This window comes from Meriones unguiculatus, chromosome 19, assembly GCF_030254825.1.
Source record: "Meriones unguiculatus strain TT.TT164.6M chromosome 19, Bangor_MerUng_6.1, whole genome shotgun sequence".
NCBI classification, from domain to species: domain Eukaryota; kingdom Metazoa; phylum Chordata; class Mammalia; order Rodentia; family Muridae; genus Meriones; species Meriones unguiculatus.
In genome coordinates this window covers 60,851,067-60,867,487 of record NC_083366.1, presented here as the reverse complement: position 1 = coordinate 60,867,487, position 16,421 = coordinate 60,851,067, and the positions used below count along the sequence as shown (strand labels likewise).

The 16,421-nt window shown below is 44.7% G+C and overlaps 1 protein-coding gene across 5 annotated transcripts in view; it reads left to right on the top strand.

The window, feature by feature from the left end:
• Positions 1–16,421, top strand: part of Atxn1 (ataxin 1) — a 399,758-nt gene that overhangs the window by 157,076 nt on the left and 226,261 nt on the right. For all 5 annotated transcript variants that reach the window (XM_060372972.1, XM_060372974.1, XM_060372975.1 and 2 more), the window contains one exon: positions 4,747–4,878. The gene's annotated coding sequence lies outside the window, so the exon portion shown is untranslated. The remainder of the gene's footprint in view (positions 1–4,746; positions 4,879–16,421) is intronic.

Genomic DNA, 16,421 nt, shown 5'->3' with positions numbered 1-16,421 from the left:
ATAGGAGCATCAGGTCAGCCTCCCCACCCCCACCCCAGCCCCTGCCGATGCGTAAAGGCTAGGCAGCCAATCAGGGAGCAGGCGGTTTGCCTTCACTGAGACTTGGTTACTTGGCCCAGCTTATCCCAACAGCTAACTTGCAAGAGCTTATAAGAAATGTTGAGCTTTTTTGGTGAGCAGGGCTGGCCTATGGAAGGCAGAGCCCCTGATGAAGAATTTTTAGACCCACATTATCTTTGCAAGGGGATCCCCTGTTACAAAGGCTGCTGATGGATTTGGGGTAGTCTCCAAAAGGTGCTTTGGGTAGGAAGTGGGTTCTGACCTCATTTTTCATGAGTGTTAATGGGGAGGGAGGAAGCTAATTAGCCAATCATTAAGCACTTCCACAAACCTCCATAATTCTCCCCGAAAAGACAATCCAGTCACTGCATAAAAACATATTTTCATATCACATTGGACAACAAAGTTACTTGCAATAGATTTTTGTACTGCAGGAATATAGGTGTGTTTAAATAGGATCTTTATACAACGCTGTTTCAAGGCTCCTTTGCAGTATGGTGATTTTAATATTGTTGCTAGCTTGTCACCTGCAATGTCACCTGAAGTCAGAGCGTTGTATAAGCTAGGCAAAGCACTCTGCCAAACGAGCTACATCCTCTGCCCCAGGCTGGCTTTTAAAATCACGTTTTTAATAGAAAACAAACAAAGCAGTTAAAGCTTCCCTCCCCGGGGAGAACGAGCTGACCAGATAGTGCCTACCTGGGCCCCAGCTCATTAGCCTATGAAGTGAGAACAAAATAAGGGCTTGTGGTCCAGCGAGATGGACAGGAGCATGCGAAGATGGACACAATAGATGAAGATGAAGAATCCTAAGTTCGATTCCAGAAACCAATGTAGGGGAAGGAGACAAACTGACTGCTGCAAATTGTCCTCTGAACCCCACTCATAGGATCACAAAATAAATAGTACAAACAAACAAACAAATAAAATTTAAACAACAACAAACTTAAGGCCTTTCTCTTATGCAATACAAGGTGAGAGCCTACATAGAGGTGTATTCACTGGTAACTACCAGGAAACCCCAAACAAGCAACATAAAAGCGTTTACTAATGTAACTTTTGTTTTCATTACTTTTTTTTCACACTCAGTTTTCCAGAAATATCTCCTGTTCCTGCAAAATTGTTAATTACCCATCTCTCCCCTTACCACAATACCGTGATTCCAGGCATTTCCCTGCCAGAAACCAGGATGGAGAAAGGGACTAAAAACCACAAGGAAGACCATTTAACATCGTGACAGTATAAATGGAGGGTGGGAAGGAAAGTTAAATGATTGATCATGATATTGGTTAGTGCTGACCATGTTTTCCAGTTGGTGTCCTGATGTGAGTTAAACACTCCTGTGATGTGAGCTTTGATGACCTGTGACCAGTACGTCTTGACTCCATGAGCCTTTACCTGCTACCTCTCATTCAGACCCAGCCAGGTCTACATCATACCTGGAGGAGCCCTGTAAAAGTGGCCTACCTTGGGGGTTGCTTTTTAAACCAGCGTCAAAGGCTTAGGAGCCTTACGTTCTGACCTTGGTCTTATATAAAGGGAAGATTTTCCGACAAAGCCTATACCCAGCAAAATATAATCGCAGGGTCTTTGATTTTGCTTTTCTAAAATAAAGGCTAAAGTGTTTTTCTTATCTAATCCTGCTCACTGTTTAGCTTCCCATATGAAAGCCTAAGAAAGTGCTTCAACTTTTCATCATTCCAGTATATTTAAATTTTATTTAGTTTCGCATTCCCAGTGGGCAGTGTTGGCCCTAAAGTTTCATGTGTCTTAGAAAATTCTTCTTAGTTTTGGTTGTTTTGTTATTTGTCTGTTTGTTTTGGGTTAGTTTGGGGGGTATTGAGATGGCATCCCATAGAGACCAGGTTGTCCTGGGACCTTGTGATGTGACTTAAGATGTCCTTAAACTTCTGATCTCTCTGCCTCCACCTTCCGTGTGCTAGGATTCCACGCCTGAACCGCAAGGCTGGTCTATTAGACTATCCTTCGGTACCACCTTATGAATTGAATGATTGAGAAATAGAGCCATGTGGGACCCTCAGCATTTTCACTCTCACTTCCTTCCAAGTCATTAGCTAATGTCACTTTGCAAAGTGGTAAAATAAACCTGTCCTAGCAAGTAACTCGTTCCCTAATGGTGAATAAAATGTGAGAAAAAAAAAGAAAAAGCCACAGTATGTTTTTTTTTTTTTTTTTAAACTTCCCCTTCGCAAACAAACACGCTGGCTGCAGATGATGTCCATTTTCTTGGCTCTAAAATGACCGGTCAGATTGAAAACATGGAGCTTGCTACTGGCAGGAATGTAGACTGATATGTTCATTTTGGAAACTACTCGGATACTATGTGAAACACTGTGTATTCACATACTCCCAAGATGAACCCTGGGCAAATGTGTGCTTCTGTGTATTGCTTCTAATAGACACAGCATGTTTCTACCAGGGAAAAGAAGTGGAAGCTGGGAAAATGTGAAAGTCCGTCAATAGAAGGATATATATGTGTGTGTGTATATATATATATACACATATATATTTTCACACTGTGGAACTGTTAAAAGAAAAACTGACATGAGTTAAATTTAACAAAGTTTACTTAAGCAAGGAAAAAAGGTTCTAGAACCGGGCAGCGTTCCAGAACAAAGATGGTTTGGAACGCTCCACCCTGCCGCATTTACAGGTTATATTAATAGCCTACGAAAAGGAAGTGACATAAAGGCAGGAGCTGATTGGCTACAGCCTCCATGGGCCTTATGTAGACGTGGCCTGATCAGTTGGTAGCCTATGATTGGCTAAACCTTGACTCTTGGGATTGGCTAAGACTTGGTTGCTTGGTTATATGCTTCCACTCTACTCCTAGATTAGATTATAACTTGTTTATATATCAAGTTAGGATACAGTTGTATCATGTGCAAAAGGCTGTGCTGGGCCAGATTTTACCACCCTAGTGCAAAGCCAAGTTTAAGCCAGACTGATTCAGTTTAACAACACAATGAAATATTACATAGTGGAAATGAGCAAACTCACGTCATCTAAAACGAACTTGGTAAATCTTAACAAAAACGTTGTGGGGAATCTAGTTGCAGGAGACTGGTATAGCATGATGCAGTCAGGTAATGCATTTCACAAGCTGAGCTGTCCCTCCGCCGGTAGAGCTTTTGCTCAGCGTTCATGAAGCCCCGGGTCCAGTCCCTATAATCCAGATATGCTGCCACGTGCCGGTTATCTCAGCACTCAGGATGCTCAGGATGCAGAGGCGGGAGGATGACAAGTGTCTGGACATTTGTGTAGGAAGTTAGGGACCAGCCTAGGCTAGATTAGGTACATACGATAGTCCCTTGTGCGTATATGTGTGTGCAAGTTTGGGTGCACCTGTGTGCATGAATGCGTGGAGGACAGAGATCAGCCTCCAGTGTTGTTCTTCAGACCTGTCAACCTTGTTCTTTGAGACAAGATCGCTCACGTTCAGCACTAGTCAAGTAGGCTAGGGCTTGGTTGACCACTAAGCCCCAAGGATCTGATGACCCTACCCCAGCACTGGGATCAAAATCATGCGACATACATGGCTTCTTTCTTTTTTCTTTTTGTGGTTTCTGAGGATGAAACCTCCTGTAAATGCACAGCAAGCACTTGACCAAGCAGCCAGTCTCCCCAGCCCTCACAGATGGAGAGTCTGAAGCTCACACAGGATGGTTAGAAGCTGGGATCACACAGTGAAGTCCCCTGGTTCCTGGCTAGAAAGAGGTCACAGGGAGAGGCTATCGCTAGGAGCTCCAAGGAGGGGGTTGTGTAGGACAGCCCTGCTGCCTTTATCCCTGCTTAAAGCCTAGGAAACCTTGCAGCGTGGAGGAAAGAAAATTCCCCAGAGCAGGCTCCATGACCTCTCAAAATCTGTCTTTATTGTCCCAACAGTGACTAATGCTTCCGCAGTGGGTCATTTGCCAAAGACGTGATTATGAAAAGCTTTTTCCTTGGCAGCCCACTGATCTTTTCTTGAGCAACATGTAGTCTTTGGAGCTAGTGAGGCAGGGGTTGGCAAGTGGGCAGTGATGTCACAGGTACGCAGTCAGGCAGCCTGTCACAGCCTCAATACTTGGTTGCGACAAATTCAAGGTGGGCGAGTGAGAACTCAAGGGCACATGGGAGTGAGAGTTACAATAAAACAGGAGATGGAGGCTAGGGCGGGAGGGGCGGGCGGGCTGCCTGCCTGAAATGCGGACCAGTACCTGTAGGGAGGGCAAGCTTGGGTTGGTTTCCCATGCCCACTGGCATGCCAGGTTACAACAATCTATAGCTCCAGGTCTCCAGCGCCCTCTTCTGGCTTCTGTAGGTACCACATACACACACACACACACACAATACACACACAAACATGCAGGCTAAACACTCATGCGTAAAATAAAAATGAATACATCTTTAGGAGAATTTCAATCCCGACGTTCCATTTCAGCACAATCCTGAGAATTTCTGAGAGTGAGCTCATGACCTCGTGTTTCCCTGCAATACCAGAATCAAGGCAGGGGAGGAGGATTTATCTATTAGTTTAGTTAATCCTTTTTATTTTAAAAAATAATTTTTTTTAAATTGTGATGTGTGTAGGGTTTGTTGTGGATGTTTATCTTTTCGGTGACTTCATATTGTATTAATTAGTCACAAGGTAGCCTAACCACCCTCTTGTTTTTATACCCACAGGTTCAGGCCTCTTACCCTGAGTTTCTCGACGACAGCCACCCCGTCTACTCAAGCAAAATCTTCAAGAAAAGGTCCCCGGGGAAGGGAGTGGCTGCTTGTGGCTTCTCACTGGGATGAAGGCCAGTGGTACAGGTAAGTGGGTCCAAAGCCTATAGACAACATCATTGTCATTTAGTCTCTACATCCTAAGACGGTAGGGGGCACACATCAGTAGCTTCCCATGAAGATGCACAGGTATGCACAATACACACGCATGAGCACACAGACACAGGTGTACACACACAGCACACAAGCACGCAGGGATAGTATATCTATGTATCTATATATTATCCATATGGATCTGTGGTGTGCATGCTTGTGTGGGGGCATGCTCACATGTATGTGAGCTGATGTGCTTGGGCAGTGCACATGTTTGTGTGCATGTAAAGCCCAGAGCGCGACATCGGAAGTCTCCCTCAATCACTCTCCACCTTATATACTGAGGCACCGTCTCTCAACTGGACCCAGCGAGACAGCTATAGCCGTGAGCTTGCTCAGGGGAACCTCTGTCTCTGTCACCCTGCCCAGCTGCCTGGGAGCTGAACTCAGAGATCTGAACTCTGGCCCTTTGTTTTTGCGCAAAAAGTGGTTTGTCCACTGAGCCATCTAGCTCCTCAGTCAAGTCCCCTTTCCTTTTAGCAGGAAAACGTAATTTGTATTTATTTTGAGGTGACTGATAAGATCCCAGGACAGTGATAAGCAAGGGATAACTCTGGTGGCTATATTCAGCTGCAGAGAAAACCATCAGACAGCATAATACAGAATGTCATCTGATGCTTGCTTCTCTTCACAGTCAACATCATTCAAAAGTAGGTAACTTCCTCTGATTATATAATTTTCTAAGAAGCAGATACATTGAAATTTCTTTTACTTGATCATCTGGAATTGAATTCTGTGTGTGTGTGTGTGTGTGTGTGTGTGTGTGTGTGTGTGTGTGTATTAAACTATATATATAGTATAAGTATATAAACTATATAATTATGGTTAATTGTTTATATATTTATATATTTAACTTTCATGCTATCAGAAAGTTCTTGAAACTATAGTGGTTCCCATTATTAATGGCTTCCTTGGGACAGTGGCCTATCAGTGAACTGCTGAGTGGGAGAGTTTTCAGATCTGAAGAGTTTAAGTACACATCTCTAAATGACTTTCCAATCAAATGGTAGCAGGCTTTGTTTTCAGAAGAGACATAGAAGCAGATCTCTGTCCTCAAAGTCCTGGATGCCGAGAGCCCTGGAAGCAGAAAGCGTGCTTGCTTTTCTCACTGACAAGGAGAAATGACCTGTGTGTGTCCCCATGTGGTGTGTGAGGGGACATGTGCACACGGAAGAGGGGCTTTGCTTGCAGATCTGGCTGCTTTCTAGAGCTCACCTTCTGTAGACAGAAGCACACTCGAAACTTGCCAGATTTGGACATTCCAGAAATAATACTAAATCAAGGAGTGTGAGAGCCCCAGGGAATTGTGAGAGCTTTCTTTCCAGCCAAGTATTTTTAGACAATTGTGGAATCACTGAATAGCCAACATTTTCCAGGGAAAAGTGAAGTGTTTTTTTTTTTTTTTTTTTTCCTCTCAGTGCTTAAAAAGAATAAGGAGCTATTTCATAAACAGCCTTCAGGAGAAGCAATCTGAAACTGGGCTTCTCATTATTAAAATGTTTATGACTATCTAACATGTGAAGACATGCATATGCTTCAGTCAGCATCAGGCAGTTGGTTGCCTTGTAGGACACAGAGGCTACTGATCCCTTGGCTCACTATAGGGGCTCAGAGGTAGCCCTGCCCTTTTCTCAGGGATGATATTTTAATTTGCATTTGTTAAAATGTAAATAAAAGTGGCGCCCATTGCATGAGGCGATGCTTCATGTAACTGTGTGGCAAGTTTATACTCCTTAAAGTCTCGTGTGGATAGGACATTTATTGATACTAGAAAATGATTGACTGTGAGCCAGGTACGGTGTGCACACCTATGAACACAGCACCCAGGGGTAGGAGGATCAGGAATTCAAGGTCTGGCTCCCTCCCATGAGACCTTTGCTCAAGAAAGCAGAGAAAAAGACCAACAACAAAAGAGAAAATGGGAGCTGTAGAGGCTGGCTCAGCAATTAAGAGTGTTTGTTCCACCATCATGAGGACCAGAGTTTGGATCCCAGCAGTCATATAGTAAACCAGGCAGTCTGGAAAATGCCTGTAGTATCAGCTCTGAGAGTGGCTGAGACAGGATTTCAGCCTAGTCAAGAAGGTACAAACTGCGGGTTCAGGGAGAGACCCTGCCTCAAAGGGATGGATGGAGAGTAGAAAACACCTGACATCCTCGGCTGGTACCTGTGGGCACATACCCACACTTACCATGCACACACAAGTGCACTTCACATAGACACTTACAAACAGAAACAGACATTAAAGTCCATTAAAAAGAAAAAAAAAGATCACGATAGAAGCAAACACATATAAAGTATGGTGCTAAACACAGTGGGACTCTGCCTTTCCCAGTTATTCTTCCTTCCTTCCTCTCATGCATCCCTGGCATCCGAAGGGATTTCGTAGCTTATTACCACGTACTGGGTCAGTGCTGTCCAGGAGAGACTATGTCTTCAAGGAAGAGATCCATTTTCCACAGGGTTTAAGATTACTACTTTGTCTGCTGGCTAGGGCACCCAAGCATCAATCCTGCCAGTCCTGAATAATGGATTCTCATTCCTACCCAGGCTGCCTGGCATTGGTACAGAAAGTGACTCAGGGCAGGAAGGCTTAGGGTCTTTTGTGAACTATGGGGCAGGAGTCCCTCACCTTCCGGAGCCATGAGTGAACTGATTCACTTGGCTCTTGTTCTTCTCCTGTCATTGAACAAGATTTATTTCATGAACCAAATGAATGGAAAGGTATGGGGAAGAGCTCCCTCCTTCTTAATTCTTGGCAACATGTGCTCCAGCCTACAGGTGCAAAATAGAAAGGCAGATGAGCTGGAGAAGATGGCTCAGTGGCTAAGAGCACTGGCTGTTCTTCACAGGACTGGGGTTCAATTCCCAGAACCCACATGGTGGCTCAAAACAGTATGTAACTCCCATCCCAGGAGATCTGACACCCTCTTCTGGCCTCTGAGGGTGCTGCGCACACTTGGTACACAAACATATGCACACAAGCAAATTGCCCGTACATGTGAAATAAAAATACACAAAATCTCAAACAAACAAGGAAGAGGCAGAGATGTGGGAAGCTGGTTCCTGAGTCACTCCACCTTGTGGCCACATAGTAAGACTTAAAATCGGGAGGAAGAAGGGCCAAAAGTGGTTTTTCGTTGAATTAGACAAACACAAGGCCTCTTGGATGCCTTCAGCCACTGCCTTTCACTGGGACTTCTACAGCTGGTTTGTGTATGTTGGCATTGAATTCACCGGAGCCTTAATTTCCAGTCTTATTTAGGAAGCTTTGTACTTAGCAGAAGAGAAACATCTAAATTACCAATTAAGGCATTTCAGCTGAAGACTACCTCTTTAATGGTCATAAGTGGCTCTCTCTTAGGTGATGGTGAGAATACAGAAGAAAACAAAACATGTATTTTAGGCAAGCTTGTGTATCGGGCTGAAAGGAATCACGAAATTCATGGGAGAGAGGGCAAAAATAATATGTGTACTGACAACTACATATCCTATGAACAGTTTGGATGAGGCACCTCATGCATGTACGTAGGAAGCCTGCATGTAGCTGCTGGTCAAGATACTGCAGTATGGAGCATGTGGTATTTGAATAGCACCTAGTCTCCTCCATGACACAATCAATAGAGACTCCAACAAGTAGGAGGAAAGGAGCCTTTAGCCATGACCCCCCAGGCTGCTGTGCAGAAAAGCAGGCATGGTAGTGAGCCAAAGCTTACCAGAATAAATCCCTACAAGGAGGCGGGGTGCAGGCAGCGTTATGTGGGCCTGATGGTTTGGTAACTCAGACATCCTGAGGGTTTCTGCTGTTCTCTGTTCCTTATGCAAAGCATTTTCTCCCCACAGGCACATAGAAGGGCATCTCTAAAATCAATAGGGTGTTACTGAAAAGTGAATTCTCAAAATCCCCTATGGAACTTAGGGTACCCTTAGGGTGTGGCCAGTCCAGAATGAAGCCATGGCTTTTGGGTTGTGAGGCTAAAGACCACGTTCCTCTTATTGGCATCTCAGTCAATCACTCATCACACACTCGTTTGCCTGACACATGATGTGTGCATACGGCATTAAGCACTGTAGATGTGGAAGGGATCAAGGTAGACATGAGTTAGCCTTAATGGAGCATTCAAAAATAAGTTGATATTATCCAAAGCACAAAGTGCGGCTGGCGTGAACAGGGAGATGACCTGGGCTATTGAAAAGGGGCAGCTGGAGTGAGGCCGTGGAGAAACTGAAGAAAGACCTGTGGATGGGGAAGGCATGAAGCAGAAAGAACCAGAGAACAGATGGGGACTGGGGACAGAGGGCCCTTGACAACAACTCCAAACTGGAAAATGGTGGAGATAAGGACAGGAGTGTATATGAAAGGTCTCTCAGTAGACCCCTGCTAGGGCGTGAACGACCAGCACTTACCCATCTCGAAGTAGAAGTGATTTAAGTGGCACATCTCTGCCACAGTGCGTGTCACTGGGGAATGGGCAGTGAATCATCTGATTCCTGTTGAGTGTATAACATGTTATGCAACAGATGCCACTCTGTATGCGTCTTGTTGTATGCTGATACCCTGGTCATTCCTCAGCTTCATGGGGGATGCTTCAAGGTACCTTCCTGAAAATGCAAATAGTTCTGAATCTAATGAATACTACATTTTTCTATACACACATACACATGAGAAGTGTTATCTTTAAGTTACGCAGAATAATACTTGAAATTTATGACACTATGTTGTAATAAACATTGGTGCTTTGGGACTTTGATTAAATAAGATAGGATTCTTCAGCATATGCAGCTACAAAAGCACGGCAGTGGGTCTGAAAGCCAAGACGGCTGCTGAGTGACTAGCAGGTCAGCAAATACCATGTGTACACACAAGACAAAGTTATGATTCATAGCTGAAGTAGGAAAGAGTGAGATAGCATGAGATTTTCAGATGCTTTTTAGAATTTGTCAAGTGTATGTTTCTAGGATTTTTATTTCTGTATTTTCAAATCATTGCTACCCTGGGTAACTAAAACCATGGAAAAATAAACCTGTAAATAGTTGGGGACTGCTTTAATTTCTTTCTTTACTAATGAAGGATTGAGGTGATGGCTTCCCCAGGATGCATTTATCTCATTCTTTTATAAGTTATAGCTCTCTGTCTGTCTGTCTCTGTGTGTGTGTGTGCTTATGTGTGTGTGGTGTCGTCTATATTTGTGTATGTACACATGAGAGAGACATAGAGAGAGAGACTTTAGAGGCTAGAGGATGACGTCCCTTGTCATCTTCAGTCGCGCTCTCTCCCTTATTTTTTGAGACGGCATCTCTCACTGAACTTGGAGTGAGCTCCTAAGTTCAGTCAGGCAAGCTGGCCAATGAGCTGTCTATCTACTTTCACCTCCCCAGCATTGGGACTGCAGATGTTCAGCGCCACACCTGGATTTCATGTGGGTACTGTGCAACCAAACTCGGGTCCTCATGCCTGCTCAGCAAATGATTTACTGACTGAGCCATTTCCGTAGTCCCAGCTCTTTCCTATTTTATCTGCTATAATCTACTTTAAAGTGTAGTATAAATCACATGATATCATCCCACCCCACACATACATGCATACATGTATATACATAGGTAGGTAGGTAGGTAGGTAGATAGATAGATAAAGAGAGAGAGAGAGAGATAATAGGTAGATATATATGACTAATTGACAAAGTTTCCCGATCAAAACAAGTTATCATATTTTAGACATTTTAGTAATCAATGTCCTCCCTCTAAGCATAGTTTATGGGCGTATGGTTCTTTCCCACCAACTTCTCTAGGTCCCTGGATGCTTGTACCAGTCTTTTACGCAGTTATATCCGTCCACTCAAAGATTCCTCTCCTTTGGCCTTTAATGGGCATTAAGTGAAAGTTACACTTTGGTTTCAAATTTATTATCATTGATGAGCACTTTTTCACTATCACTTGTCTTCAGTAACTGGTCTCTAGTGGTTGCAAGCACCCAGCTTAAAACATATGAACCGCCATATTTGTTCCCTTCTTGAGAACCCCAGTCTATCTGTCCATCCCACTAGTGGATCCACAGATCACATGCATACACACACACACACACACACACACACACACACACACAGTGTATCAGTGCATTCTGGAACACAGGCCCATTTCCCATTTAGGTTTATGATGCACATTTCTTGGTGAAGGAGACCATTTTTGATATCTATTTAATATTTAAAACAGAGATCTCCCTCAATTTTATTCTTCATCATAAACATGCTCTTCCCTCTTGACTCCATTCCTTTCGATCTGGGGGGTAGCATCCATAATTCATACCCTATTGGGGAGAAGGCAGCATCTGAGACACTTAAAGATGTTTTTCGCTGCAAAAGGAAAAACACATACACTCAGAGACTCCAGCGTCCGTCGGTTTTATATGTCTACATAGCATTTTAAGGGTGTTTTGGAGCACATTAAAGTTTCTAAAATGATTCCCCAGCCTTTCTTAGGAAGTATTTTATTCTTAATAAGTTTTACAAATAGTGTGACTTACGGTTTTAGTGCGGAGACCTTCACACAGAAAATCCACATAGACATTCAGGAGTAAAATGAAACCTGTAAGTACGTCTTCTAAAATCTCGCCAGGGAGAGATTCTAGCTTTGTTGCACGAGTGGAGCTGGAATGGAGAGTGCAGATAAGTTCACCCATCTGTCTCTTTCTGAACTCAAGACCTAACACACCAGTGTCGTCTCCCCCTGCCTTTTAGTTCATGTCCTGTGTGAAGGGTGAACCTTTTATAAGATTTAGAAAATAATGTGAAAATCATCTTGGGGGCCAAAGTGTTGGCATATGAGCATTGGAGGATGATGCACCAGGATTGTCAATAGTTTGAGGTTAGCCTTGGCTCCATAGTGAACCTGGCCTATCCTGGGCTAGACTATGAGACTCTGTCTCAATTAAAATGAAATAAAGTGTGTGTGTGTGTGTGTGTGTGTGTGTGTGTATGTGTGTGTGCACATAAAGAATTGTTTGGGCTTAATCAGAAGCATGTCTGTACTGTGTCATCACCTTGGGTTCAGTGAGAATTATACTGTTGATACTTATTTGCATTTTCAATAAATAGTTTGTTGAAACTTGGGGTGTGGTTTTTTGACTTAGCAGTTATGCTCTGTCTTTTGTTGTCTCAGAAATGTTCTTCATTTCCTGTCATTCCTGTCTCTTTACAGTGGGGGCAACAGGTCACTGTATTATTTAGCGGTCTTTGGATCTGCAGTTTTAGCTAGCCCAGCACCTGGCTAATGCTCCTTAGACACTGGCTGCTACTTTTGCTGTGCCCCTTTCCCCTTTTCCTTTACATGTCTTTTCCCTGGTGGCAATTGGGTTGAATATCCAAAACAAGCAAATGTAGCTGAATGATGCACGGTTGCTGATACTCTGTGCTGTAGAAGCTGGGGCTAAATTTGGCCTCACTGGCAGAGATGTGATCATCCCATGGATGTGTCTGCAGAAGAACCCACATTGAAGTGCAACGCCCTTCGACTTGAGAACCAGGAGAGAGCATCTACCAGTGCTCAAGGATGCCGTGCCTCTGAGTTCCTGTCTGGAACATGAGTGGGCTGCTCTCTGAGGCTTCCTCCACGTCTAAAAATGTCACCTTATATCTTTGGTGCCTTGAGACTTTGAGATCCCTCTGGAAAAGCCATGAAGCTCTATGAAGAGCCACAGTCTCTGTTTCTGCCATCCTGGTGCATGTGAGTGGGGTTTTTGGTTTGTGTCCTCCTTTGTGTTCAGGTGTAACTAATGACCTCTCCCTGCCGGAGAGGAACGAAGGAAAGGAAGTAGCCGGTTCAGGCACAGAGGTTAGCCCTTCTAGATGCTTAACCCCGTCAGCTGGTCTCTCCAGAAAGAGCAGAGGGATCATCGCTTTGCTTGGCTTTGAGAGAGAGCCATCTCTGGAGTGAAATTTGGCAGCTGTGTCGTAGTCAAACTGCAGGGCTGATATGACAGTTTGGGGAAAAGGAATGAGACAGAAATAGCAGATTTCAAAATAATCCAATTAAAACAGCAGGCAGAGCACAGTTGGGCAACAAGAAGGCAAGAAGAACGGCCCCAGAGCCTGACTCTACACTGTTGATGTAGCGCAGACTTCACCCCCCCTCCCCCTCGATGAGTGCCAACCCATGTTATGGCTAGAAAAACAGCCCAGAGAGTTCCAACACATTCTGTGACGTCTCCTCGCAATGCCCTCCTGGGCTTTTCCCTCTTCCCAGTGGTCTAATGATCAGGCTGTGTTGACATACACATAGATCTATTTTTTTAAGTGTGTGTGTGTGTGTGTGTGTGTGTGTGTGTGTGTGCGTGTGTGTGTGTGTGTGCGCGCGCGCGCAGGAGTGTGTGTGTGTGTGTGCGTGTGAGTGTGTGTGTGCACACGAGTGTGTGCATACGCATGCATATGTGTGCCCATGTATGCAAATGTGTTTCCAAGTGCAAGCACATGCATGCCACTGAGAATGGGTGGAGGACAGAGGACAAGGTTGTTCCTCGCCTTCCACTTTGTTGGAGACAGGGCGTCTTGCTTTTGGCCCTTGTCTACATCAGGCGAGACGGTCTGTGAGCTTTCCTGGGTTCTGCCTCCCCTGTCACCGCAGGAGCACTGGGATGGCAGATGTGCACCACACCGGGTTTTATGTGGTTCTAGGGGACCTGAACTCCGGCTCTCACACTTGTGAGGACCTCCCCAGTCCTAGGCCTGTTGTTTCAGTGACCCTTCCCCCCTTTTGCTCCCATGCAGGAGAATGTCATAGCTACATATCTGTGGATCACTAAGCTGAAGGTAGCCGTGTCGGGGCTGGCTCTGCAGGGGCTAAGACCCTTATCCGAATCCCTGGCTCTACAATAACAATGGCAGGGAAAGAAGATCCCAGAAAGAGACACCGTGATTGGGGTGCTGCTCAGTGCTGTTCCACTTGCTGAACATGCAAGAGGCCCCGTGTCCAATCCCCAGCTCACCAGCCTTGCAGGGAAAGCACCACAGTGTAAGGCTGCAGGCAAGTACCTGTGGTCATGTGAAAATCAGAGCCTGCTTGAATTTCCGCAGTGGGTGTGCTGGGTGTGATGGGAACCAGAGCCGGGAACATAGGGTCTGTGGATGTAGGGGGCAGTCTGAGTGTGGAGTGCAGCAGGGGTGGGGGTTACTGAAGACGGGGGGGGGGGGGGGGAGGAGGGAGGAAAGGGCAATGAGAAATGACTAGGCCATCAGAGGTAGGACCTTCGGTTTCTCAAAGGGAGATTTCTGCAAGTTTTACAGCATGTTGGTGTTTTCTTTAGCCAGAAAAGGGAACATTAGGAGGAAATTTACAAATAGGAGGGTTGGTTTCATTTCACCTAAAGGGCATCTTTAGGTAATATGCAAGATTCAGAAAAAAAAAAATGTGAATATGGCTCTATAATAAAATGGAAAAAAAACCACATGAACTCAAGAAAAATTGAAGGAAATGCACATAGTGGGAAGTAAATGATATCTCGCATCAGGAATTCTGGCTTCAAAGTTTAGATCTTGGGACCCAGGCTGTAGCTCGGTAGGAGAATGCTTGCCTTAGGCCCTTAGGTTTATCCACCATTGCCAAAATAACCGTAATGATAGTAATAATTTTAGTTCTGTAGTTTGTTAGCCCTGTAACATTAGGGCAGTCAATTAAAATCTGAAAAGTTTTTGTTTGTTCTTTTCTCCCCGTTGACCTTAAAATAGATGCAATTACCATATCTATCTCAGGGATGTTGAGATGATTAAGCAACATAATGTATTCAGATGTATTTGGTGAACCGAAGAGGCTGTGTTTATGCTAGCTCTCTAAACCTGCAAACCTGCCATAATCTTAGGATGTGGGCTAAGGCTTATGGACAGTATTCGCATACAGAGTCATCTCCCCAGAAGGAAAACCCATCCTGTAGAAATTATTAAAATATGTGCAAATTACTTCTCCCTCTGCTCCTCATTTCTCTGGCCCTGAAACTGTGTGTTTATGGAGTTTGTTTTCCACCCTCTGCTGAACTTTTTGTGTGACGTTTGCTCGATAGCAAATAAATACTGCCTGGCTGTCCACTGCCATGAACAGACTGAAGAGAAGTCGTTCTTCGTTCAGTAACCCTAACTTGGGAAGATAGTGGCAGAGGAGGGGCGAAGAACCAGTGTCCCCAGGAAGGCGCTGAGCCCTGTGAAGGCAGAGTAAAGCCGACACCTTCCCCAAGTGTGACCTCCTACATTTCCAGATCCCTTTCTGCCTCCCGTCCGTCTGTCTGTCTCGTTGGCTCCTAATCGCAGGCTCCGCCGAGGGTCTACTTGTGTTTTGTTTTCTGGAACTTTCCCTCTTCGTCTCCCGGAGGAGTTGAGGAAAGGACGGTCAACTGGGTTGTACGCTGCCCGTGCCCTTACGCAGGCACCGGTGGGCGGAGCGAGCTATTTATAAAGGGTGCTGACACGAGGATGGAGCCTGGTGCACAGGAGCGTCTCTGGGGACGCAGGCATGAGTATGTGTGTATGTGTGTGAGTGCCCACAGATGTGTTGTGTCCTCATTAGCATGGAAGAGACGCCCTGACGTTAATTAGGAGGTGTGAGAGGAACAGTGACAGCAGAGCGCACTCGGCGTCGCCCGTGATTGCAAGGAGGATGAAACGCTCTGCAGCAGCGAGAACCTGCTCGCCCATTCTCGGGAACAGCAGTAGGAATTTAGCGGGAACAGCAGTAGGAATTTAGCGGGGACACCTCCAAGTGTACGGAGGCGGATGCTCTAGCGTGTCCAGTAAGGCGGTGGGTTTCGGATGTGTCCCTACTGGGGAGAGAATGTTGCAGGGGATGATTTGTGGCAGAAAAGGTGCCCTGCTGTTTGTTTGTTTATTCCCAGGGACGTTGGTAGGGCTGAGCTATCACACTCGGAGGAGAACAGCTGTGTTTGGAAATTACAGTAGAAATAGCACAGGAAAATTGAATCAAGAAAAGACACCCGGAGAGTCCATCTCTGATGGATGGTTCTTCTTGCCTGATCTCCATTATTCCCTGTGAAGGAGTCAAAACTAGGGAATTGGATTTGAAAAATGGATTAAGACAAATGGCTTACTCAGGTTCTTTTGACCTTAGCTGTTTACGATTTTCTTAGTACTCTGTAAAAAAATAAAATTAAATTAAAATTAAAAAACCTGTGTTTATCATAGTAAATCCTTCTAAAGTGTGCCCTCGGCATTTGATTTTAGCACTTGGTTCTCAGACATGCAGGAGTGGCTTCCACTTACATAGCATTTATCTCTAAATATCTGATTAATTTGTCTCTGAGTGTTTTACACACTCACTTAGTTTATATAGTAAACAATAGAGTAAAGAGAGCAAAATACTATTTGGTATAAAAAAAGAAAGAAAGAGAAAAGCCTTACGCATATACCTGCCTTTTTCTCCAGATAGAGCTGATCATGTTCCCATTTGGACCATCATTGCACGCTCCAAGTACTTTTTGCAGAC